We start from the raw sequence: 26,267 nt of genomic DNA, 5'->3' as shown, positions 1-26,267 counted from the left end.
TTTAAAAACATCTTATGCATTTCATTATAGTAATAGCATTGTAAAGAAAAATTATCTCAACTTCCCTAGACACTAATTTCACTTTTTAGGGACCACTACTGAAGGATTTCTAATTTGGCTCATCATTTCATTCAGTGGGAATTCAGTGCACATAAGGGGCACATATGTAATTGGCAACCTAATTTTTCTGCTTTCATCAAATGGTGCAATGCCAAATCTTCATTGAACTTGCCAGTTATATGCACTTGGGAACCAAATAGCAGCAAGCATAAGAGATGAAAATGAACAAATTGGAAAGAGTCATTAACTTTCTGTTTTCCTATCACAACAAAAATTGTATCATTGAAAGTGTAGCAAAGTGGGAAATTCTACTCGAAACATTAAATCATCTTGAAAGAGAATAATTCATTTACTTCTGAAATGTTCATTAGGATTTATAAAGGCAGTTTCTAGTACAGATTTTTTTCAACAAAAAATACAAAATAGTTAAAATAAATCAACTTCTCAGAAGTGTTTTAGGTTGTATATTTTCATATGTCTTTCTGCTGTAGTGTATATGAATTCTAGACTTTATGTTGGAAGCAAAATTGTTAGAAAATTAAGTGAGAAACATTGGCTTATTTAATAGCTTAATGAATAAAAGCAATTGACAGATTGTCATGGTTCTCAATAATTATGAATGCAATTGAGAGTGTGAAAATTACAATCAGTTGTGGTTACCAAAAATGCCCTTGAAATATCTGGACTAATGTACAATTTTAAAGTATGCACTATAGAGTGATTATTAAATTATCATTATTGATGACAATTTATTAAATAGAGACCTGGGACAAAAAAGCACCAAAAACTTGCCCAATATGATTGAGCAATATTCTTAAAGGGAGACATAACTTTTTTTTTAATGTCTATTTGTACCTTTTACAAAACCCACATATTTATTGACAGAGTGCAAATTTTCAGATCAGGAATATCTCTTCTACAGAATTTTCTTTTGCATTGATAGCAGGATTCCTTTCGTAAGGACCTTGGAGAAAAGTTTCCTAACATTTTTCACCTACAAGTCCAAGTACTTACGATTTTTAAATTCTTGCCTAACTCTAAAAAAAATATTTTGTAATCTCTTCTTGCACTGGAAAAAGTAGGAGGAAGAGAGAAGGAAAATGCCACAGGATTGTAGATCAGTTTATTTCATAATTATCTAAAAGCTAAAGAAACTGTTAAGACTTTTGACTAAAACAGGTGTTCTGAATGGGAGTAGAGTAGGTTGAGCTCCAATTGCATAGATTAACCTGAATATGACCTAACATTAACTACCTACCCTCCCCAAACCTGACTTTCCTGGTCTGTAAAATTGAAGAAATTATAATAGGTTTTTTTTTTACAGGGCATGCACACATTAAATCCCAACATCCTTCGTTAGTGTATCTGTTTTTCAATGCTTAATCAAAGGAGCTAAAATGTCCTGTATTTCTATGTTATTGATATATTTGTCCACTGGTCCCAGCCTTGCTGCCTTTTCTTGATTATATGCTAAAGCCACCTTTAATGTACTTTAACAGACTCTAAACTCTTTGTATGATGCATGAAGAAACTAGGGAAAAGGAAAGTCAGAGTGAAAACAGTAAAATGGAGAAAACATAATGGGTAAGCATTTGAAAAGACCCCCCCCCAGGACATAGCAATGGCCATAAACTACTAATAAGAAGAGACTGAGTTGTCAATCTTTCTACCACCCCCTCCCCACCAGCTTCTGAAATGTTCTTAACTTTCTTTTGTTACATTTATGAAAAAAAGAATTTTCCATAGGGGTCACCCCAAATCAGGGCTGTATCCATGCCAAAATACACATCAACCACTAATATTCAAAAAGCACACCTTGCTTTTACACCCAATATATTCACATTTCAGCAGATTGCAGCCAGATTATTTAGATTCCTAGAAACTGTTTCTCAACACAGTAGTGTACCAGATCACAAAGTAGGCAGCAGGCTAGTTAGGGAGGTGATGTCAGGTATACGAACTTAACACTGGAGATGAATTATCCATTAGAAATGGTTCCACATGGCACCAGAACGGGTTAAAAAGTGTTTCCTACACACATACAGAGTTAAATGCACTCCATCTGCTGTATTGCCTGCTAGACATAAATATATTGGAGTGGATGTAAAAGAAGGGGATGGATGGAAAATAGTTCAGGACCCAGTGCAAACCTGAAAAGAAATGAGCCAATACAATGGGATAGAGAATCAGGGCAAATAGATCAGGTAAGCAACAGCACCATGCATCTGAAGTCTTCCCCATCAAGCTGGAACATTTTCTCCAAGGGCCATCAGTCAAATGATAACAAAATGGTAGCCGGTTCTGTTTGTAATTACCATGTGGTCGAGGGCCTTCTGTGTAGGAACAAAAGTTCCACTTCAGGTTACAGTCTTAATGTTTCACTATCCCACGGAAGAACTGATTGCTGTAAATGGTTCTTGGGAAGTGTGACTTGCTCAGAGGAAAGAAGCCAGGTTTCTTTCCTTGCTACCATGGAGGGAAGAGACGTGTCAGCATATGAATAGGTTAGGTGAGAAGGAAAAAGGCGGAAAGAACCTCACAATTTCCTCCTTGAGAGGTGGAAAAGAAGGTAACATTGGTGGTTTGGAGAGAAAAGATACAGTGAATTTTCAGCATCCCCGAGGTCCCTTCGTACTGCTTTAGACTCCCCCTCTTCTGTTTTGAACTACCAAAGCACTTGGACTCCACACACACACAAGGATGGGCTAAGGGGAAAGCCAAGTCAGCGCGGTTGGAAACGGCTTCCCTTAAAACGAAAACTCAGCAACGGGCCAGCCCTGGGTGTGCGCGCGTTAATGTATGAGTATGCGTGCGCGGTAACCAGCAGACGCAGTTGGCTGGGCGCCGCCCTCGAAGCCTCCCCCCTCCCCCCGTTCAGCCCCCCCCCCTTCCCTATAAAGGCCGCGCTCGCCGCCGCCCTCTTCACAGTCGGGGAGCGCGGCCTGCCGTGGAGGTGGTTTTAGCGTTCCTCACACAGTCACACTCCGCGCACTCACATACTTGGAAGCGCCTCCCCACGTCCCTCCCCTGCCCTCCTCTCGCTCTGCTCTTCTCTCTCTCACCACAAATAGTCGCCGACCGACTGCCAATCCGTGTCTCTCTCTCTCTCCTCTCTCTCTCAACAACATGACTGACTGGGAAGCGGTGGCTCAGGCAGAGCAGCTCTGCTGGCGCAGGCAGCAGGAGAAGGAGGATTATTAAAAAACGCAGCTCGACTCCGTGCAACTGGGAGTGGAGAAAAGGAGCCCAACAGCCGAGAAGGGGAGGGAGGGCAGAGGAGGGGACCAGGAAAGACACCCCCGTGCCCCGAAGACATAAATTTCTGAGTGCCCGGGAGGAGCCTTAACAAGCTGCGCGGAGCCCTTCAAGGTAGTAATGCCCCCGGTGCCCCCGCGCCCGGAGGGTCGCGCGTTGCGTCGCCGCTGCGCTGGGGCCAGACCCCGGCGGACGCGGGATGACTGCCGGGCAGGTGACCGCGCGGTGCCCGGGCCGCCCTGGAGCAGCCCCCGCCCAGGCCCCGGGCGCCGGCAGCGGGCCGGGCGTGCGCCGCGCGGAGACCTGGCCTTGCAGGCAGGGTGGGCGGGGGGGCGGACGGGCTCGCGCGCTGCCGGCCCGCGACTCCCCGCGCGCTGCGTGGCCTTTTCCTCCGCGCTCCTGAGCGCTCTGCTCCGGTGGCCGCGGCCGCAGCTCCAGGGCGATGCGGAGCGCGGCCGGCCAGAGGCAAGAGTTGGCGCAGGTTCCGGGTCGCTCCCCTCCCTCGCTGCTCGTGTCCCGCATGTAGGGGCGGTCGGCCAGCGCTGGCGCCCGGGACTGCGGGCGCCGGGGCGGGGGCGAGGAGGAGGAAGGGGGGGGGGGCGGGGAGCCTGGGGCTCCCGGTGGAGCCGCAGTGCCCGAGCCGGGACCGCCTCTTGCCTCCGCCTGCTTGTCCTCGGGCGCTAGCTTCCTGGATTGGAGGCGAGACCCTCCCCAGCGGCGGCAGGAACAGCAGTGACTTAGTGTGAACAAATTGCTTTGTGGTGGCGCGTCAAGGGCTCCAGGGAGGGTGTGTGTGTGTGTGTGTGTGTGTGTGTACGCTTATTCGTGTGCGTTAGCGCTCATGACTAATCATTGCTTTGGCTCACCTGGAAAGATAATCAGCCTTGAGGTGAAAGCCTGGCGCCCCCTCAGTTTTTGGCTTGTGTCCCAGGGACTCGTACAGGCGGTGCCATCAAGGGGTAGGGTTGCGCGAAGGGGTGACGGAGGGATTTGTGAATGGTGCTTCTCTGCGCGTGGAGGCTGAGCTTGCTGATGTAAACGAGGAGGTATCCAGAGTGAGAAGAAAGGCTATTTATGGCAAAGAGTTGTGAAATTTCTCGGGGTTTCCTTCAGTATATACTGAGCTTCTCTCTCTCTCCTCGTCCTCCCTCTTTCGTTTCCCTCTTCCTGACTCTCATTTCTCCTCTTCTTTCTCAGAATGAGAAGCAATTCTGCTTCCCCCCCCCCCCCCCGCCATGGGATCTGGAATATGCAATGAAGTCAGAATGCACTTGTCTTTTTACAGGTAGAAAAAAATGTTTCTTAGAAGGCACTGATCTCTTGCCCTTTAATGTTTTTATGTACTTGTTCTCCACTCTCTTACCTCTTAAGTCCATCAGTAGGACCCACAAGACACAAAATACCTACTTGGTTTCAATAGCTTTCATTTTTCATATTTTACAGTTGAATACCTTCCCACTGAAATGTAACACATATTCTCTCATCTCTACCCCCAAGAAAGACTATTAAAAATAATGCACACACGTTTTACTGTAAAGCTGGTTTTATTAAAAGCCTTGGGGAGGAAAGAGAAGCAAGACAACTACTGAGTTTATATCGATGACTACTGATTAAGAACTATTAAGAAAAGTCCTAAAATACTATTAATCTAGGCTGCAACACATTTTCTTTCGGTTTCTTTTTCTGTTTGCTTTATAACAGGTACAAATTCCAAAGACGTAACTTGAAGCTTAGAGATGACTTGGGACAGTGTCTACCAATTATGCTTTAGCAAATTTGTTTGTTCTTAGAAGTGGTAACCTGTGCTTTTATAGAACCTCGGACTGGGTTGTGACTGTGAGAGTAGGACAGTATCTTCATTATTTTAAATTGGAATGTCTCTAAGCGCCTGCCAAGCACAGTGTTTTTAAAATATTGAAATTCCAACCACCCCTTCATTAATTTCACAGAGAAGAAAGAGAAGTAAAGTGGTCAACCTATTGCCAGAGTGATTTGTCTTCATTTGATATTAATTAGGGAGCTCAGTACTTTGATCAAAACATGCCAATTGTTGGTTGTTGTTGTTTTCAGTGTGAAAGTAGCTTTCCTTAACAGTCCTGTTCATTTTGAAGACCAAGTAGAGTTAAGGATTTGTTATTTTGATTTAGTTAGATTCATATTGGTTTAAAATACAGTTTCCTAGTGCCTGGCTGGCTCAGTCAATAGAGCATGTGACTTTTGATATCAGGTGGTGAGTTCCAGCCCCATGTTGGGTGTAGAGATTACTTAAGAAAATAAATGAGATACACCTTCAACATTGGAGCATGTGCAGTTTTATATTTTGCGTTAGGACTTAGACTGAGAGCCCCACTCTGAGGATTGCTGCCTTAACTTTCCTGAATCATTGGAATGCAGATATAATGGGGAATTTAAAAATGTACTTGGTGAATTGTATTATTGAAATCATTAAGAAGTCGTATCTATGAATATTTTGTTCTTTGACACTGTCAGAGAATCAGTAACTCTTTACTACTTTAAAATATGTATTATTTATACTATAGAATATTAATTTACATCAAACTCATGACGTAGGAAATTAAAAACTTTTTTTGTATTTTATTGTTATTCAACTTTTCATTGCATTTTATTACTCAACATATTACTTATAATAAAGGACCTGCCATGTGCCATGTACTATAGATAGTTGTGGAGGAACATAAGACTTCCTTACCCTTCAGGAGCTTACCCTCCAACTGGGACAAATCTGGTGCACGTGCCTGAACAGAGTTAACAACCCATCACGATAAGAGATTGCATGCCTAACAAGGACTGCAGGAATTCAGAGCATAATAATATTTCATATTGAGTTTGTCTGAAAGGCTTCAGGGGTAGGTCAGACTTGCTTGGTCTTGATCTTAAAGGATAAATAGGATTAATGGCTTGTGGATGAAAGTATGAGGTATAAGATGCAAGTCTCCCGGAATTATAGAAAAGAATGAAAGATATAAGGGGAAATGAGTTTGTTTGAAATAGATTTAGATATTGCAGAGCAGTTGAATTTGTTGTGGAAAAGGGCAGGGTGAGTTGGTTTTTGATGTACAAACATTCTGTATACTCTATTTTTGAAATTAATTGAATTTCTGTATCTAAGAATACAAATCTTTGATTTTATATTGCCTTTTAGTGAACAAAATGCTCAACATGTATTTGTAGAGGATACTTACTCTAAATGTTTAAAAATACCGTATCATATGGAAAGTGTTGAACTTGGTATTAGTATCAAGATGGCAGGTGTGATCTCTTTATATTGAAGTGTTTGAGGTGCATCCTTAACCAACGCTTCTTAGATTTGCTCTAAAGGAAAATAGAACGAGATATGTAAAAGAATAGCTATATTAATAGCCAGTATTCTTTGAATGCTTAATATTTATTCTTTATATAAAATGTATAATCCATTAAATAACATTTTCTGTAATATTTTTATTTTAAAGTTATTAGAGTGCGCACACCTAATAGTTAAAATATCTTTACATTATTTTTCATGAATATAGAGCTAGGATGCAGGGTTCATAGGGAATAATTTTAGAATTGTAGTGATTTTAAAGATTTTTTAGACTATCTTCTGGTAAATAGATGGTATTAACAAAAAGAGCATGTCCTATTTCTAAGCATTCCGAACTTAGCTATTTTTTTCTTTGTATATATGTTTGTTTTTATAGAAACGTAAAACTGTTTAAAATGAATTTCTTCATTTTAAGAACACAAGAGGAAACATCTGAATTGACTTTGAGCCTGTCTTTTCAATATGACACTCTAGAAATATGTTATGGTGACAGTAAAGAAATAGTACAAATATTAGATATGACTTTTCAGTAGATAACAGAATAGAATTACTTTCAGATTAGGTGGATTAAAAGATTTTCATATATATATTTTGTTGACAGTGAATAGATAAGAATCATTACAAAAGCGAAAAGCCTCTTAAATCACCAGTTTCATATTCATGTAGGAATGGGATGATTTCCAACATTGTAACAGTACAAACCAGGCTATCTGTTAATTGGTCTCTTGAGTTTGATTTTAGACTATATGTCACAGGTGTATCACTTTGATAATGTAATCTCTCCTACTGTATGACTGACAGCTTCTGCATTATTTCCCTATTGGATAGTGACAAAATCTGTTTGCTTTATATTGAGGACATATACTTCTATCAGAAATATTATCTTCACTATGCAAGAGTGTCAGTTAACAATAAAACATGAAGTCTGAGGTGGGGGAAGCAGTGAGAAAAGATGGGGAAATTGATAAAAAACACCCTAATTAACCATTCTTCAATAAGTAGCTTAAACTAAATATGATATAAAAATATAAAGCTGACCAATCTAAACTGCAGTCGATACAGTACCAAGAGATTGTTATCAGTTCTTATATTTAAAGGACTGTATTGCATTTTAAACTGTGTTCATGTGAGCTAAATAAAATGGCTGAAAAAAAGAGGAAAGAAAGAAAAGAAAAGAAATAAAAAGAGAAGAAAGAAAGATGGTGGTTGAAATTGTTCACTAGTGTCTGTGGTATGATATTACATTTTTTAAGAAAGATTTCTGCTTTGATTATTGACAGACACAGTTTATTTGACCAACTGCCTAGCCCTCTACCTAGATTAATTTAAAATATTGCTTTTGGTTTAGCATATTTACACTGCATTAAACACTTACTAATTTTAATTTAGCTAATTAAAATTTTTGAACACTGTAACTATGTTCTGATACCAGTATAAAATAGAAAGGAAACATTAACTTATGGCAAATTATTTTTTTAAGTTTTGATTTAAATTCCTGTTAACATACAGTGTAATATTGGTTGCAGGTGTATAATTTAGTGACACAGCACTTACATACAACACCTGGTGCTCATCACCAAAAGTGCAGACTGTATAATAGTTATTTTTTAAAAACTATATGAATATCTTGTTTCCCAACAACTTTTCACTGAATGGTTTTGGGATCTATTGATTCTGAACTGAAATAGAACATTTGGGGTTGAAAAGTGGTGATTTTATTATTCTTTTTACATTTACTGGCTGGCATCCTTCTATGAAGGAAAGCTTTCCCTCCCAGGTCAGTATGGACCATGGATTTTTTTTTTTCTTTTTAATTCAGTATTAGTGTAGGCTAGATTCTTAAAATTTTTAAATTTAAATTCAATTTAGTTAACACATAGTGTATTATTAGTTTCAGGGGTAGAATTTAGTGATCCATCAGTTGCATACAACACCCAGTGCTCATTACATCAAGTGCCCTCCTTAATGCCAGTCACCTAATTACTCCATCCCCCCACCTACCTCCCCTCCAGCAACCCTCGGTTGTTTCCTATGATTAAGAGTCTCTTATGGTTTGTCTCCCTCTCTGTTTTTATCTTATTTTATTTTCCCTCTCCCTGTGTTCATCTGTTTTTTTTTTTTTTTTTTTTAAAGATTTTATTTATTTATTTGACAGAGATAGAGACAGCCAGCGAGAGAGGGAACACAAGCAGGGGGAGTGGGAGAGGAAGAAGTAGGCTCATAGCGGAGGAGCCTGATGTGGGGCTTGATCCCATGACGCCGGGATCACGCCCTGAGCCGGAGGCAGACGCTTAACCGCTGTGCCACCCAGGCACCCCCCATCTGTTTTGTTTCTTAAATTCCACATATGAGTGAAATCATATGGTATTTGTCTTTTTCCGACTGACTTATTTTGCTGACCATAATACCCTCTAGTTCCATCTACGTCGTTGCAAATGGTAAGATTTCATTTTTTTGATGGCCTGAGTAGTATTCCATACACACACACACACACACACACACACCCCACATCTTTATCCATTTATCTATCGAGGGACATCTGGGCTCTTTCCGTAGTTTGGCTAATGTGGACATTCCTGCTATACACATTAGGGTGCAGGTCCCCCTTCGAATCACAATTTTGTATTCTGTGGATAAATACCCAGTAGTGCAATCGCTGGGTCGTGGGGTAGTTCTCTTTTTAACTTTTTGAGGAACCTCCGTACTGTTTTCCAGAGTGGGTGCACTCTGTTGCATTCCCACCAACAGTGTAAGGGGGTTCCCCTTTCTCCACATCCTTGTCTAATGGTGAATTTTAAACCAGACCAGTAGTTCTCAAAATGTGGTTCCCTGAACAGCAGCAGCAGTGAACTCCTTAAAATTCTAATCCTACCACAAACTGAATCAGAAATTCTAGGTTGGGTCCTCTATGTGATTCTTATGCACTCTCAAGTTTGAGAACTACTGACATATAGAGTATTTTGTAGTGAAACCTGGAGGCTTTGTCTTCCCTCTGTTTTGGAGCTGAGTACTTTCTTTAGCTGTTAGAGATGACTAAGGTTTAACTATTTAGATCTGGAAAGTATGACACTCTCCATCAGAAGATTTTCATCTTAACTGTGTGTATGTATGTATAAGTTTATAACTGTATTTAAGAAAGTAATTAAATGAGTTTCTAATTCCTGTGCATGTATTTGCTGTTGATTGGGGAAGTAATTTAAAAACTTAGAATTTAACTGGACTCTAAAGACCTCAGGCTAGGCCTTATTGGTAGTCATAAAAATATGCACACTGTACAAAGCTTGACCATTTTCTGTTTGGTCCTGTTAACTCTTATGTGATATTTTTGGACTGGGACAGCTGCACAACAGTAGCATCACATGTGTGGAATATTCTCAAAGCGTTAGTGCTGAAATAAATTTTAAACCACATCTGTACATCTTTCACGATTTAAGATAATGCGTTCACATCCTGTAACTCTTTTAGTATCCCTCTCCCTCTTCTCTCCCTCCCTTCCTGCCTATCTTTTTCTCTCCCTCAACCCTTTTCTCTACTTGAGTTTTAGGCTCAACCATCCGTTCCCTAAGTAAATGTATCTTGGCCTTCTTTGCTACATTAGTTGCCCCATTATATATTGTTTTAGTTCTGTATTCTTCTACCTTGCGGCACTTACTGCAATATTAATTTTATGTGTATTTATGTGATTGGTTCAATATTGTATCATCAAAGATTAACACACAATAAGATGTCCAGTAAATATTGGTCGAGTAACTGTATGCCATCATCCTAAAGATTTTTTATGTTTTTCCAAAGAAAGATACTTTAAAAAAGATTTTAAAACATGGGGAGTCCTAGGACATATGTAAATATAGGTAATGCTTTCCTTTCTCTTTTGCAAATGATGAGATCTATTTCATTAGCAACAACAATGGCTCTAATATGCTGAGCATGGCTTACATGATATGTATTATGCCATGTATTTCTTCTAACATTATCAAGTTGTTTTTGTATACGGTTTAGAAATGAGGAAATTGAGGTTGTGTTGTATGGTCTGCCGAGCTATCTAAATCAAACTTTTTTTTCTTTTAAATTACACTGATGCAGAAATTATGAAACCAGTAGACTGAGAATGTGAAGGAGTGTATCTTCTTTTTATTCCTTATTTAACTCAGGGCTCAGCACTATCTGTGCTATCCTATGCTGTTGCTATCCTCTTGAGTGATGCTGTTGTTGCTTTTTGGGTGATTGAACAAGTGATGGGAGCTCTTGCAAGGCTGAAGCTCCCTTCTTCTTATTGTGCTTTTCAATACCATTATTATGCACTCTCCCTGCCATTTAGTCACAGTTCTCTTACCCGCATTTGGTCAGAATCTCCCAATTAGTTAATAAAAATTTAAGATGTAAACAAGTATAATTTGAAGACTGAGTGCCTTTATGAAGAGAATGTTCAAACATTAGATATTCTCCATATTTGGAGACATACAGCTTATCTTTGAAAAGGTTGACACAGTGTTGGGTACCTTGTTCAAGCAAGGGAATATGATCACAGGGTAGTAGCAAGGTAGTTCTTTTGGCTTTTAATCTTCAAATTATTTATTTAAATGTGGGTTTAATCAATGTTCAAATGTTTGTAGCAGAGGAAATATTAAAGGCTGATTCTGTAGAAGTCCGTGGATAATTAAAGAGTTGAATTTGGTTATTCTGAAGCCCTCTTACTGGACTGTACAAAGTTACATATTTTATAATGTGTTTAAATCAGTCAGTAACATGAGTTAATACAGATGCATAGCAACAAGAAGAAAAAAATATCAGTAGTTTAACAGTATTTTACTTATGGCCTATTTTGTAGCTTTTGTCAGAACTTGTTTCTGTTTCTGGAATCATTTAATCATTGCCTAGAGCCTCAGCCTTGCCCCTGATTCAGGACTAATCCTTCTATGTAGTAGGAAGCTTTACTGGTTTCTAACTCAACACTTTGGGACTTAGCATCAGCCACCCTTGATGTCCAGCCTAATATTATAACATTTATAGTAATGCTTCTTTCTTATAACTGAAACTGAGTTCTCACCTAATATTTTTCTATGCATCTTGATAAATTGCCCAATTGTCACCATTTCTCCTAGGATTTGAGCAAGGACTTTCTTTTGACAGAGCTTTCTTCATTTCTTTAAAGACTGGGATCCTCTGTCTAAAACCACTTCATTTCTTGAGTCCTTTTATGTGCCAGCAGACTATCCCCAAAATATCACTCTTCTGGGACTCTTAGACCCAGCCCTTAGGGCTCACCAGCCCTTAGAAGTATGCTTCATTTCCAGTACTCACTCATCATTTCCATGATGCCAACTACTTATAGCACATTGCCATGCTCCCAGATACTCAGGCTGGTTGGACTTCTTGAAAGTATTTATAGCTGGGTCTCTATAGCATTTCCTAGACTCTAGTGCAGATCTTTACCAGGTTCTGACCATCACCGGACTACCTTATTTTGCTACATGTAATCTTCCTTTACCTGGCGGGGTCACATTCATCATCGTTGACAAGAAACATTTTGTAAATGCTTATTATGTATAAGTCAATCTATTTAAAAAAGAATGTACCACCTGGGGTTCCTAAAGTTCCTGAATAGCTTAATCCATAATAAATGAAACACATTCTTTCATGTTTTGTTTGGTACCCAAATGTGATATGTGTATACAAAGATGTGTGGAATGTGCACATACATTCTTAGGGTTTCCCTGATTTTCTTTTTCTAGTCAAATGTTGATTTCAACATGATCTGACTCTTCTCCATTCTTCATAAACTTATTTGAATATGATATGTTTGGAATATTGAACAGCTGAAGAAATATACTGCGGGTGGTGTGATAGCTTCTCGGATTTTCCTTATCCATTAATGAAAACTAGAGAGTATCCCTGTGTTCAGATACTGCTGAACTACCCCTATTCAGCTCTCCTGGGAGTTTCAGTGATATACCTTCTCTATCAACCAAACTCAGACTAACATGTCATGTTTCTTATGTATGCATTCCCTGCAATTAACTCTTGCCTGGAAGTAGTTAAATACTGTGTTTCTGTTAATGAGTTATTATTATCGTATTATGGCTTTTTTGTTTATTTGTTTTGGGCGATAGCAAATGATATATCACAAACCTCTATTAGATTTACAAATAAAACCAAGCAAGTAACATGAATAAAGGTATGGCAAAAGTAAAGCAAATGTAGGCTTTAACATTTTAGGCAATTCTTCCTTCAGAAACTGGTTTTGTGTTTGTTTGGTTTTGTTTATTTATAGGTATACCAGAGGATTAAGTCTGAATATATGAAATATGTTTAGTGAGTAATGCTTTCTAACACAGGATATTCAAGAAAGGCTTGAAAGGTGAAAAACATACAAAGTATACAGAAACATCAGATGAGAAAGTTAGGGAAAGGAAAAAGTAGTTCAAATTCAATATTAGAAATGTAGATAAGTGTAATTTATTTTAGGTAAAGTTTCAAGATATTTTATGGATAACAAAACTGATGGATTTGGACTTCAGGATTCCTAAATTTTCAAAGGATGTTAACCACTGGGAAGATAGCTCAAGGGTAGTTAATTTGATTTTTGTTTCGATTTTTATTGTATCCATATGCACAAAGACCCAGGAGCACTAAAAGTATTTGTTAATAAATGAGTTACTTAAAGTTAGAATGCACTTCCTAAAGGAGTGTTATTAAAAATATAGATCACTAAATTGGGCCATTAAAAAAATCATTAGAAATTTGTGCATAACAAGCATATAAACTTATAGCGACATTATTGCTGAAATTAACTTTGAGAGGTATTTCCTACCGTGTAATGCAACGTGTGAATATGGTGGTGTTGAGGAGATACCTTCTTCATCAACCCTAAGGGAATTTTGAGTGTCCCAAGTCCAAGCACGGCTCGAAACACTAAAGGAATAAAGGGATAAAGACACTACAGCACTAACCCTTTAGTAAGAGAAGGAAAGACTTGCCACCTAGAATATTTCTGAAGAGCAGTAAACCTGAACTCATTGGATGATGATACAAAAAGCACAAAGCCCCAGAGGTCTGTGTAGGACATGAATGAATGAGGTATTTTAAAAGCCAAAGAGTTTTAATTTGAATACAGGATAGGTTGGTAATTCTGAAGTTCTGGAGGTCCTTCACCCTGGTCCACTATGCGATGCTTGTGTCTTCAGTCACCTCTGTGGAGGGGAGCTATCCAGGGTACTAGGCTCCTGCTGAAACCCTCTTGCAAAATTGTGCAAAACAGTTTTTGTTTTTGCGAATCCTAGAGCCTGTCTTTGCAGACACTACATCATTCACTTGGTGTGACTAACCTGTCATCACTTGGTTTATTCTAGTGGGCCCTTCAAAGCCCAATTCAAGTGTAAGTTCAAGTACACCTACCACAATCCTATGCAAGAAGCCTATTCTGGGAGTCATCTGCGTTTAAAATATCATAATTCACTGCTTGCTTGTGCTTTATGCCCGTTAAAGTGTGAGCTCTATGAGGAAAATAATTTTGTATTTTTCTCTGTTTTCAAGCAGCTGGTCTAAATCAGTGATATGAAGATCCTCAGTAATTGATAAATAAATGAATACTGCTTAAGAGTGACTTGAATATTGTCCATCTGTGTGAACTACTCCCTGTTTTAGCCACTATCCTAAATCACACCCAGGCTCACTTTGAGTGTTGCTCTTCATGACTTTTTCATAGACTGAAAATTTGTTCTTAACTGAACCGAGTAACTTAAAATGGCTAAAAGTCTTGAGAGAAAAAAAATTGAAAGGACCAGGAAGTATGGGCATACAGGCCACAGGTGTTGTTAAGGGATTAGCAAGGTTTAAGGAAGTAAGAAGTAGTATAGGCTGATACAGAGGATGGGGTCAAAGGAGACTGTGGTTTGTCACTTCCTGAAAATAGAACCCAGAACATCCACGCCACATTCACTTTCTAAGGCCTTTGGACTATGGGATCTCCTCTCAAATCCCATAACCTAGATCCCCATTTTGATATGTCTGAAAATCTGAGGCCACATGAGGTTGACAGAGTTCTTTTATTCAGTAAACAAATGGTGCTAGGCCCTGTGTATATATTGGTTAATGAGACATATATAATTCCCCTTTTCCTGAAGCTTATAATTTAGTTCCCAGTTGCAGTACCCATAATATCCTTGGTCCTTGCTGAGAATGGAAGTTGGTAGAGTTCTTTTCTGTTTCTTATAGACACCCTAGAGACCTGGACTGCCATAAAGAGTAAGTGCGCTTGTTTCCATTACTCCACCCCTGCACGTAGCATTGCTCTGAGTGTCCAGTGTGGCAGTAAGTGACTTCATCATCATAGAAAAACTTTTATTAACAGTAGGACATCCTGTCATTGGTTTTGTAATGTCTTGCTGATCACTTTTACATGATGTTGGTAAATTATGTGCCTGTATAAATTTTCCCTTATAAGAATATTTCAAAAATAGCTTAGGTACTGGTTTTTCTTTTGGTCAGAAATTCCCTATATTTCAGGGGCATGAGCTATAGAAAATAGTTGTGTGGCATTTTCATGGAGGATATTTTCACTTTATAGCTCTGTCATGTTTTGGAGTATATATACTATATCCTGGACATCATGTGTTTCTCTTTCCTGTTTTTATTTTCCACATATTATCAGAGGCAATGTGTCAGTTATGAAGCAGAAAAAGAAAAGCTATATTTCTTTGTAATTTTTCTCCCCTTGGGAACCTAGATTTAGAACTCACAGAAATATAGATTCAAAATAACTTAGATTTAAAAGAAAGGACTTAAAAGTGTTAAAATTAAAAAATGAATAAAGCAGTTTTCTGTAACCATCCTACATAAACTCACAGTATGGAAAACTAGTAATTTCTTTGCTAAGTAATATCATTATTAATTTTATGAATTAAAAACCACTACAGCCATTTTTTAAAGTAGTACTAGAGATGAAATATTCCTATAAATAGTATTTCAATCTACTGAAAAGAAAAGTTGCCTTAAAATTGAGGAGTGAGTATGATGTGTGCTCACAGTTTTGGTGGTTTATAATGAAACTGGTAGGAAAAAGGGATAAATTTTAGTAATCAGGCAAAGCATTCGTGTTGTGTAAGTGCAACTCCAGGAATCCTCAGCACTCAGTCAAGACTAGGACTCCTTGCGGACCAAAAGTCATGATTGCTTCTGATTTGGAGTGTGGTCAGGAAAAGATGCTATGATTACATTCTTCTTCTTCAATAAAAGAAGGCAATGCAGTTCACACCCCCATCAAAACCAGTTTAAGAGTCTGTACAAATATTAATTAAAATTTTTTTACTAGAAAATTTCTATGACATTAAGCCAAAATGCTTGTATCAATTTTTGTTAAGTATGTGTGTGTACAAACATACACGTGCATAAATTAATATAATGTCTTATAATGGGATCTGTCTTGTATAAATTTCTCTTAATAATGCAGGTGATTTTAGTCATCGTCGTCGTCGTCTTCTTTTTTTTTTTTTGAAAAGGAGAGGTTAATCAGGGCTTTCCAAAAAAACCAGAACCAATAGTGCATATATCTATATCATTTATCTGTAAGAAGATTTATTTTAAGGTATTGGCTCATGTGATTGTGGAGGCTGGCAATGTGAAATCTGTAGGGAAGGCCAGCAGGCTAGAAACTCAAGTAACATTTCTGTGTTACAGTTTGAGGTAGAATTTTTTCTTCTCCAAGAAAGTTGAGTTTTGCTTTTAAGCCCTTCAAATTGGGTGAGGCCCAGGCACATTGTTGAAGGTAATCTGTTTTCCTTAAAGTCACATGATTGTAGATATTAATCACCTCTAAAGAATACTTTCACAGCAACATCTAGACTAGTGTTTCATGAAACAACTGGGCACCATCGCTAAGCCAAAATGACACATACAGTTTAACCATCACAGTGGGTAAGGTATATTATGTTAAAAAGTCCTCTTTCATTTACATGATAAGTTGATGTATGCATGTTTTTCCTTTGGCCAGAGATACCTTATCATTGATCAGTTATTGGCATTTTTAGACAGAGGTCATCATTTATTTGTTCCTTATTAATTTTGTTATTAGTTATTAAGGATGTCTTATGAGTGAGAGACGATGCTAGGCAGTTGAATAATTTAAAGAAAATGAATGATGGAGGCTATATATTTTAAGTGTGTTAATTCTAGTGGAAGAACCACATGTATATTGGATGCTTGCGTGATAAATAAATTTGAAGAGTGAAACTGTGCTTTTCAACCTTGTCAATTAAATGTCATTTTCTCCATGAGCAACCAAAAAAAAAAAATCATGTCAAGGGTTAATATGCCAAGTTATTATGCTTATTAATTTAAGGATGACTCATATGTAAAATTGGATTATGAAAGGTATGCTTGCCCACTTGCAGGTCAATTTCATTTAGACAATGTTGGCTGTACATACATTCATTTTAGCACATTAAAGGATTTGTATTTGTATTCAGCCTGTGCAAAGGTAATTCACTATATACTGAAACAGGTCTGAGAAGTATTCTGTCATGATTTATTGATAATCTTGCTTTTCATATAGCGGAGAGCAACAAACATTTTCTTTACTGACTCTATATGGGTGTTTCTCCTGGCACTTTCTCATTTTAAAACTGTATTTTGTTTCTATTTCCTTATTCAATGAATATGAACTTGTCTGCCTGGCTTTTGAGGCCCTATGTAAGCTCAACCACACCTTGCTAATCCAAACATAGATCTTCCACTTTGTTAAGGCCATGTAACTTAGAACACCCTCACACACACAACATATGCTTTTAATGCTTTCTGTTTATGCAAATCTCAGCTGTCATTACTGGCCTAACTCCATGAAACCTTCCATGACGACTTTCACCTGCCTGGGGAGTTTCCTTTGCTGCACTCTGAGGTGTGAGCAGTACCTAGTTGGCTCCAGACAATTAAGGACAGCCTGCTCTGCTACAGTGCATTTTTCTATAGTATAAATTAGCTCCTAAACTGGTAAATCTGGGAATTAAGTTAGTAAAATGTTGAAGTTGTTTCATGTGTGGTTTTTTTCCATAGCATATTCATATTTAGCTTTAGCAAGTAATTATAGCTGAATTCAAAGTACACTAATGCAGGCACATGCAAAATGCAATAGAGGGATACCCTTTTCACAAATCTACTTTCATCTTTTTTTAAAAAAGAAAAAGTTTATGCATTTCCTGTTTTTTTTTTTTTCCAATTAGGAATTTTACATGTCCTTTTAGGCATATAATACTTTTTTTTTTTAAAGATTTTATTTATTTATTTGACAGAGAGAGAGAGACAGCGAGAGAGGGAACACAGGCAGGGGAAGTGGGAGAGGAAGAAGCAGGCTCCCAGCGGAGGAGCCTAATGTGGGGCTCGATCCCAGGACTCTGGGACCATGCCCTGAGCCGAAGGCAGACCCTTAATGACTGAGCCACCCAGACGCCCCCATATAAAACTTTTATAGAAAACATTTTTCATGGTTTCGTTTGGAACTTTGTCCCGTAAGCTGCATAGATTTTGAGTGTTTCCGTCAAGGTCTATATTTTGGAATATAAGCTCTGTCCAGTTTTTCAGAATGAAAGAATACATATATTGCTGTAGCAATTGTAAAATTGCACATATATTGCAAAATTGAGCAATTTTGCTTCAGATCACTTGGTATTTATTGAACATCCACTGTGTGCCAGACACCAGTACCAGTGTTGGATGTATGAACAATGAACAGGGCTTACTTTTGAGTACAAAGGAGACTAAACACAAATCCTGTATGATGGTGTTTCTATTGCTTAGCTCAGTAGAGGAGGAGGAAGAGAGACAATAAAAAGTAACTGTGACCTTTGTGCATGTTCTCCCTCTGCCTGGAATGCTCTTCCATTTCTGCTTTATTTACCCAGTTTCTTCCTAAACTTCATGTCTCAACTCAAACATCACTTCTCTATACTAGTCTAAGCTCTTAGAGAGCCATACACTTTTCTTTCATAGCACTTAAGGTAGCTGTAACTTTATAATTATTTGTGAGGTTATTTAGATAATATTTTTTTCTTTTTCTTAGATGATAAGTTCCATGAGAATAGAGATTGTCTGTTTTTTCCCATCATTGTATTCCCGTTTCCTGGCAAGCATGTACACACACAAAAACACACATATATACACATAGCAGGTATTAATCTATATTATAAATTTAATCTATATCTGTTCTATATATAAATATAAATAAATAAATAAAATATAATATGTTATATATAACATATATACAATATATAAATATATAAATTATATAACAATCATATCAATATTTATATAAATAAATATTTTTATTTATATAAATAAATAATAATATATAAATATGTGTGTGTGTGTATATCAGATAGGTTTTTAGTAAGTTTCAGGTATATGGATGAATGAAAGGATAAATGAATTTTTCCTTTCTTTATTTTTTAACAACTTAACTTTGTTCTTCCCAGAATGAGTCAGTTTTTTGTTTGTTTGTTTGTTTTCCCCTATCCATATCACTTTTGTTAGCCTCACATTTCCTGGTAGTTGTGAATTTGTTGAAGTTTGTGCCTTATATATTTGTTTTATAAATTTTTATTAAATATAGACTTTGTGTTTATGTCCTCCAGAAATCACAAAATTAAAAAAAAATGCATAAAACTTAAAAGTATAGAGAAGAAAGTATAGAACAGTATTTTCATTACCTCTGTGTAGAGATGGATAACTTAAACAAGGTCCTAAAAGCAAAAACTTAAAAGAAGTAATTGATAATTTTGGAGGAAACTATTGATATATATATATATATATATATATATATATATTTTTTTTTTTTTTTTTTTTTTTTTTTTTGAGAGAGAGAGAGAGAGAGAGACCAGGAGAGGAGGGAGGGACAGTGGAAGAGGGAGAGAGAGAATCTCAAGCAGTCTCCATGCCCAGCCCACAGAACCTGAGATCCTGACCTGAGCCAAAACCAAGAGTCGGACGCTTAACCAGCGAAGCCACCCAGGTGCCCCATTGATGCTTTTAATTAAAATTAAGACTATCTGAACATCAGAAGCAAACCACAGATAAGAAAATATTTGCAATAAATATAACTAGTTAAGTACTAGAATATATAAAGAAAGCCAACAGCCCAATGATAGTATGACCTAACTACCTGATAGAAATAAATGGATTAAAAGATATGAACTGGAAGCTCATAAAAGAGGAGACTCACTAGAAAATAAACATGAAAATATACTCAATCTTATTAATAGGTAAATGTACATTGAAACAGTGGAATGTCATTTCATAGTGCTCAAAATGACAAAAGAAAAAGTTTGGCACTACTGAGTTTTGGTGGGAATGTGGAGTATTTTGTTATATTTGGAGTATATGCATTTCTTGTGAGATTGTAAATCATAAGAAAAACTGTGAAGACCCTTTGGTAACTTAGTAAAGTTGAAATTATGAAGCGTCAGTGATCAAGCAGTTCACTGCTTGGCTCGGTCCTAGGTTTTACATTAAAGAAATTTTTGCACTTGCATATCAGAATACATTAAAATACATTAAATACATTTAAAAAAACTTCAATGCAGCATTTTTTACAATAGTAAATAGTGACAATCTTAATGATTTAACAGAAATACACTTGTTAGAGTTTAAAACCATGTTAGTCTTAAATATGCAAATCAAAATGATGTATTGTCTATAGATATATACTATGTATAAAAATGCATGTTGTATATACCAAATTTTGGGGGTAATTTCTTCTGGGAAGGGAGAAAGAAAAAAAAGATTGGAAAGGAATTGTACTAGATGCAAAGTTTAATATAGAATAAAAGAATATTTGTTCATTTTATGGGGAAATAAACTGTGCTCAGAGAGGTTGTGAATTGCCCACAGTCACTCAGCCTGAGCAGTGCTCTAGATCCCATATTTGCTGTTGGCTTGCTGACATCTTTAATACATGTGAGGAACTGTAAATTCTTTTCATATTGAATCCTCTCAAACTTATTTGTATACCCATTGCTTATAGGACTACTTCAGCAGCCAAGCTATAAGGTAATTTTTTTAAGTGAAAGAAAATACTTGTCACCTTGTTCCATCTACTGTTTTTCCTGCCAAAACTTAGCAGTTGCAATTTGTTTCTTGAAATTTTACTTTAGTGTAGCTCACAGCTTTCCTGAACTTGGTCCCACATTTTGCCTGGTCAAGAATGTGCCTTAGCACATTCTTGCTGGGGCAACCTTATTGTGGAAGGCTACCTGTATTATTCATGGGATTAATTATAATTTCAAACCCTGTGGATGACATCTTCGTTGTTTCCCATTTAATATGACTTGTAGGTGACTAGGTTATTTTAAGTGAAACATCATTATGTCAGGTACATGTGGATCACTGTATACCTCTGGTGACATTCATCCCAGCAACAACTATTGATAATTGCTTCCCTGCCACTGCCTTGGATGTAAGTTAGAAGTTTTTGTGAATGTGGACTGTGATCGAGTCAATGCACATACTGGAGTGGCTGAGTCAAATCTTAAGTAGTGAGGAAAAAGAAGTGATAAAGTAGTGGAATGTGATTACAGCGTGCATATCTAGTCCTCATTCCGGGCATGGAATGATAACTGGATTCTTAGGCGACCTTGGCTGTTTGGTGTGCTTAGAGAATGGCAGAATGGTCACATAGGATTTTTATACTTTCTGTACACCACAATTACATGGAACCAATTTCAGAAATTCAGACTATTGTAATCACTAGGTAATATGCCTGTGGAAAAATTTCATTTAAAGTATTTTATTCTAAGGCTCCGTTTCCCTTTGTGAATTCAATGTTCCATTAATTCATTTTGATCAGTTATATACTTTTTTGTATCATCCAATAATTAAACTCTTATTATCTAACATAATAAAAATCAACCAAAGGGATCAGCTCATCCAAATTAATTACTACTTGAGTAATATTTCTACAAAGTTTTGGGACCATTATTATGTTTCTTTTAGTAAATAAAATCTGTTTTCTGGCTACACATAATTTTGAGAAGGAAAGTCTGATAACCAATAAACTTCCAGATGTCAGGTAATATGATAAAAATATTTAAAAATTAATTTTATTGGTTTTCTAGATGACATTCGAAATGCTAATCCTACTCTTTTGTTACCTTCTACCTTTAAAATATTCTGATCTCGTAGGTCCCAATTAGATTTCAAATCAAAATCTGAGAGTCGAGCACCTTTCCAATTTCACAAACAAAACGCATCATTTTTTATGCATAGGGTAACCCCAACTAAGTGAATGTAGAATGCCACATAATCAAAATAACACTTAAATAATTAAAGAGTTACATTATAAAATAAAATTAGGAAGGGTAAAAGAAACAATAACTGTGGTTCTGCTTGCCTTTTGTGTTATATGTTCTTGTCTTTAAAATAAACGTTCATTGCTGTCCTGTTTTCTCCAACACAGCATATTTAAATTCACAGTCCGTGGATATAGGAACTGACTACAGCTATCTGAATTGTTAAAGGAATATGATCTTTATGCAATCATTGTTTTAAAGGTGGTGTTATAGATTTTTGTTACTGTTCTGACTATATTAGTATATTTTCAAACAACAAAGTGTCTCATAACCAAAACCTTTTTTTCCCTTTTCTATGTCATCATCCTTTGGAAATATTTTTTAAAGGTTTTATTTATTTATTTGTTTGAGAGAGAGAGAGAGAGAGGGAGGGAATAAGTAGGGGAGAAGCAGAGGGAGAAGCAGTCTCCCCACTGAGCAGGGAGCCTGACATGGGGCTCAATCCCAGGACCCTGGGATCATGACCTGAGCCAGAGGCAGATGCTTAACTGACTGAGCCACCCAGGTGCCCGTTCGGAAATGGTTTAAGTCTGGAGTTCAAACTTAGTTTGATCCTAGCTTGTGTATGCTGGAATAAGTTGTAATTTCATTTTATCTTATTTAACTGCTTATATCAAATAAAGTGTTCTACTGAAAAAGGAACTTCACAAGCCAGAAATTATTTCTGCTTTATTAAAATAATCATATGTATACCCGATATCTAGGCGTCTGATACCCACAGATATAAAAATAATATTGGCCACCTGAAACTAGTGTAATATTGGGTGTCGACTATACTTCAATTTAAAGATAATAAAAGAAAAAAATAGAAGTAATTTTGGCAATATTCAAGCACCCAAAAGGCTACCATAAATTATTCTGAAAAGTGATTTTATTAAATATGTACCTCAAACTATTAGTATTTGAAGAATTCAGTGTAGTGGAAGCAAGAGCGTTAAAATCCTAGAAAATCTCCTTGACAAAATTATTTCATGTTTGAAAGTGAGAAGAATAATCCATAAACACAAACATTTTAAAAAAATTTTGCATTTATGTTAGAAAACAGAAATGCCATTCCATTGGCTATACTAACGTGACTTTATTAAAAGAAAAAAAATCGTACTCTGAGATTGTGAACTTCTGTAAGTTAGAATGTGAATAATTTTGAGCAAGATAATTTATTAGAAGATTGTTTCAAAAGGGAGTTTTAGTAATTTAACTTTTTCCCATAACAGGCAGCTTTTGGGAGTTGAGAAAATTAATGGTCCTACTTTTTTCCCCCAAATAAGCATGTGTTCATAAACAAACAAACAAAAAAATAGTGTTTGTATGTTCTAGTAGTTTGTACATCTCCTGGAGTGCCCACGAATTTACTATGAAAAAACCCAGTAATAGTCTCTTGAAAATATTGTCATAATAAAAAAAAATTATGTACAAATGTTTTGCATGGTTAGCATACCTGGGTTGACCACATAGTAAAAACAATGCACAAAGGAATGCTTATTCTCTACAAAATGTATATTTTATAGTGCAGTGTTGACAAGATGTGCTCCTGGTCATGGAGTAAAGGGCTTTTTAATCAGAGAGGTAAGGGATCTTTCTACCTGCCGTGAACAACCACAACTACAGCATTCCTTGGGAGAAGATTTAGACTATAAACTACTTTTCCAAACTCTCACTTGAGCCTTACCGGACAGTTATTTTGGTTTTGATTTTGGTTTTACAGTGGACACACTTGAGATTGGAAATTAAATGTATTTGCTATGATCTCACTGTTAATTAGTGCTTCTGGCTTTAGCTAAACTGTTCTTTCCTCTATCACATTCTCTCGTGCTATCAAGCAGAACCGTTAACACAAACTCCCCTGTATGTCTGCTTTCCTCCATTAGGGCATAGGAATAGGAATATTGTCTTTTTTGTTTGTTTGTTTTTTTGTTTTAAAGATTTTATTTATTTATTTGACAGAGACAGCCAGCGAGAGAGGGAACACAAGCAGGGGGAGTGGGAGAGGAAGAAGCAGGCTCCTAGCAGAGGAGCCTGATGTGGGGCTCGATCCCAGAACGCGGGGATCACGCCCTGAGCTGAAGGCAGACGCTTAACGACTGTGCCACCCAGGCGCCCCAGAATGTTGTCTTTTGATTCCTTGATCCACTTTTCTAGATATTTTGTTTTATACATAGATCATATCCTTAATAAAGTATGTAAGTAATGAAATGTATTTTAGAATGTGAAAGGTATTTTGATTTTGTAAGAACTTTATGCTCCTTATGGTGTCTATTTTAGAAATCCAGTGATATTTATAAATGCAGCTAATAACTGATATTGATATCACTTCTAGGATTTACCAGCCAGTTCGAAGAATTTTACACATTTTAACTTAGTCCTCACAATAACCTGATGGAGTAGGTGATATTTCCATATACAGATGAGGACTTTGAGGGCTAGAGACAAAGAAATAGCCCAACTTCCACAGAAAGTAGTAGAGCAAGGCCTCATCCATGAAATAGGGTGCAGAATCCATGCTTTTAACCACTTCACTATGTAGATGTGGATGCCAGCTACAGTTTTTCTACATAAACATTTGCATGTTGTGTGTTGTTGTTGTAAGGCCATGCCATTTGGTGCCCCTTTCAAAAAACAGTGGGAGTCTGATAGTGGTGAAATTGTGTACTTCTATTTCATTGGTAATTAAAGAGTACACTTGACCTTCATTTTGGAGGTAATGCTATTAATCCAATATCAACCGGGAAATAATTTAGTGCAGGTAGATGAGTAGATAGATGTCAGGTGTTCCTTTTAGTCAAGCCTAACATGTAGTGATGCCTAAAAAATGTGTTCATTCTTGGGAAAGAAAAGTAACTAATTGAAATTATAAATAAACTCATGAATAACTTTGTCCTCTGTATGACAATTTTAGAAATGCCGTTTATAATGAACTGAACCATGAAACTCGTTTAAGTATTTTTTAAAAATCAGAAATAGGCTTCTTCTTACCTGATTTTTTTATTTTCACAAACCTATTGATCTTGAAATTATTTAAAACTTCGCTAAAATATTTAGTGATACAGGAAAAATAGAAACATCTAATAAAGTGGAAAGCAGACAAACATATTTTTCTTAGTTGTCTGTATCATACTTAAAATCAATCACCTTATGTTTTCCAGTGTCAAAGAGAGAAACTTTATAGATAAGACAATGCAATAAAAAAAGTCTGAAATCACCAGTGTTTATGCTAACTTCCTGAGCTGTGTTTGATTTTCCAAAGGAATAAATATCAGTATTAGTCTGTATTTAAAATTTATTTTTCTGTTGTTTTTGAATAGGGACCCCACAGTAATGTCAGTTGCAGGTAGGAGAAAAATGTGGGGTTTCACAGATTTCTGACAAGTTCTTGCCTAGTCATTAGTGGGGACGCATGTCATCAATCCTGCCTCTTGCCTCTTTAAATAAAAGAGATGCATGATTTGTGACCAGTTGTGTATGTGTAGAAACTCACATTTTTTTTTTAAGGTCATTACTAGCATGTGAAGCATTCTGAACATAAAAACATTTATTCGTACTTGTACCCCATTCATCTTCATCACCCCTGTCAATGTCCTGAATGTAATAAGCAGTATGTTGTTAAAACTGGTGCTGAGTACCATGATCTTTTCATGTATATGGCACTGTAATTATTAAAAAGAAAAACCAATTATCTTACTAAGTAATCCAGCTGTAGTAGATCTAAATATCTTTATAGAAAATATATTTGATGTAGTGCCTAGGTTTAATATTTATGAATAGATGACTTTAATAACTGGTCTGTTTAGGAATCTAAATAGTTATTAGTTCAATGAACAAATACAGCCAATATTTCTCATCATGTTGGTATTCTTTTATTGTTTTGTGGTTGGAGTTTATTTAAAATAGCATCATTAAAATCTTATTGAATAGATTATTATATTTTTTTCTCCCTCCCTCACAAAAGTAAAGCATTTGATTCAGTAAAGGATGCCACAATCAGGCTCTGGGTTGCTTGGTTGATTAGAATGAATGAGAATATGAAAGATATAAAGCAAAGCTGTCAAAGCAATTATAACTGAAGTCCTCCTTTTGATGAATAATGAAAATTCGTTCCTGAAACACTTTGAAATATACCTAAGAAAATTGTACCTACATAAAATGAAATGATGGTGAATAAAAGAAATGGAATAATAGAAGCCACCAGAGGTAAAATTGGGTAGCATTTTAATATATTGTCACTACTATATTTCAGATTTATCAAGAAACATGATGATACAGGGTTTCTGCAAGAAGTATATAATGTTCAGTTTAGCAAT

The 26,267-nt window shown here is 36.7% G+C and overlaps 1 protein-coding gene across 3 annotated transcripts in view; it reads left to right on the top strand.

Annotated features, from left to right (window-relative positions):
- Window positions 1-3,004: 3,004 nt before the first annotated feature.
- The window catches only part of CCSER1 (coiled-coil serine rich protein 1), a 1,291,424-nt gene continuing 1,268,161 nt past the window's right edge, over window positions 3,005-26,267 (top strand). For all 3 annotated transcript variants that reach the window (XM_045791946.2, XM_045791951.2, XM_045791957.2), the window contains exon 1: window positions 3,005-3,429. The gene's annotated coding sequence lies outside the window, so the exon portion shown is untranslated. The remainder of the gene's footprint in view (window positions 3,430-26,267) is intronic.

Source organism: Ursus americanus, chromosome 8, assembly GCF_024610735.1.
Source record: "Ursus americanus isolate L20-20 chromosome 8, mUrsAme1.1.p, whole genome shotgun sequence".
In the NCBI taxonomy this organism is placed as follows: Eukaryota; Metazoa; Chordata; class Mammalia; order Carnivora; family Ursidae; genus Ursus; species Ursus americanus.
The sequence above is the reverse complement of the archived record's forward strand: the minus strand, read 5'-3'. Positions and strand labels throughout refer to the sequence as shown.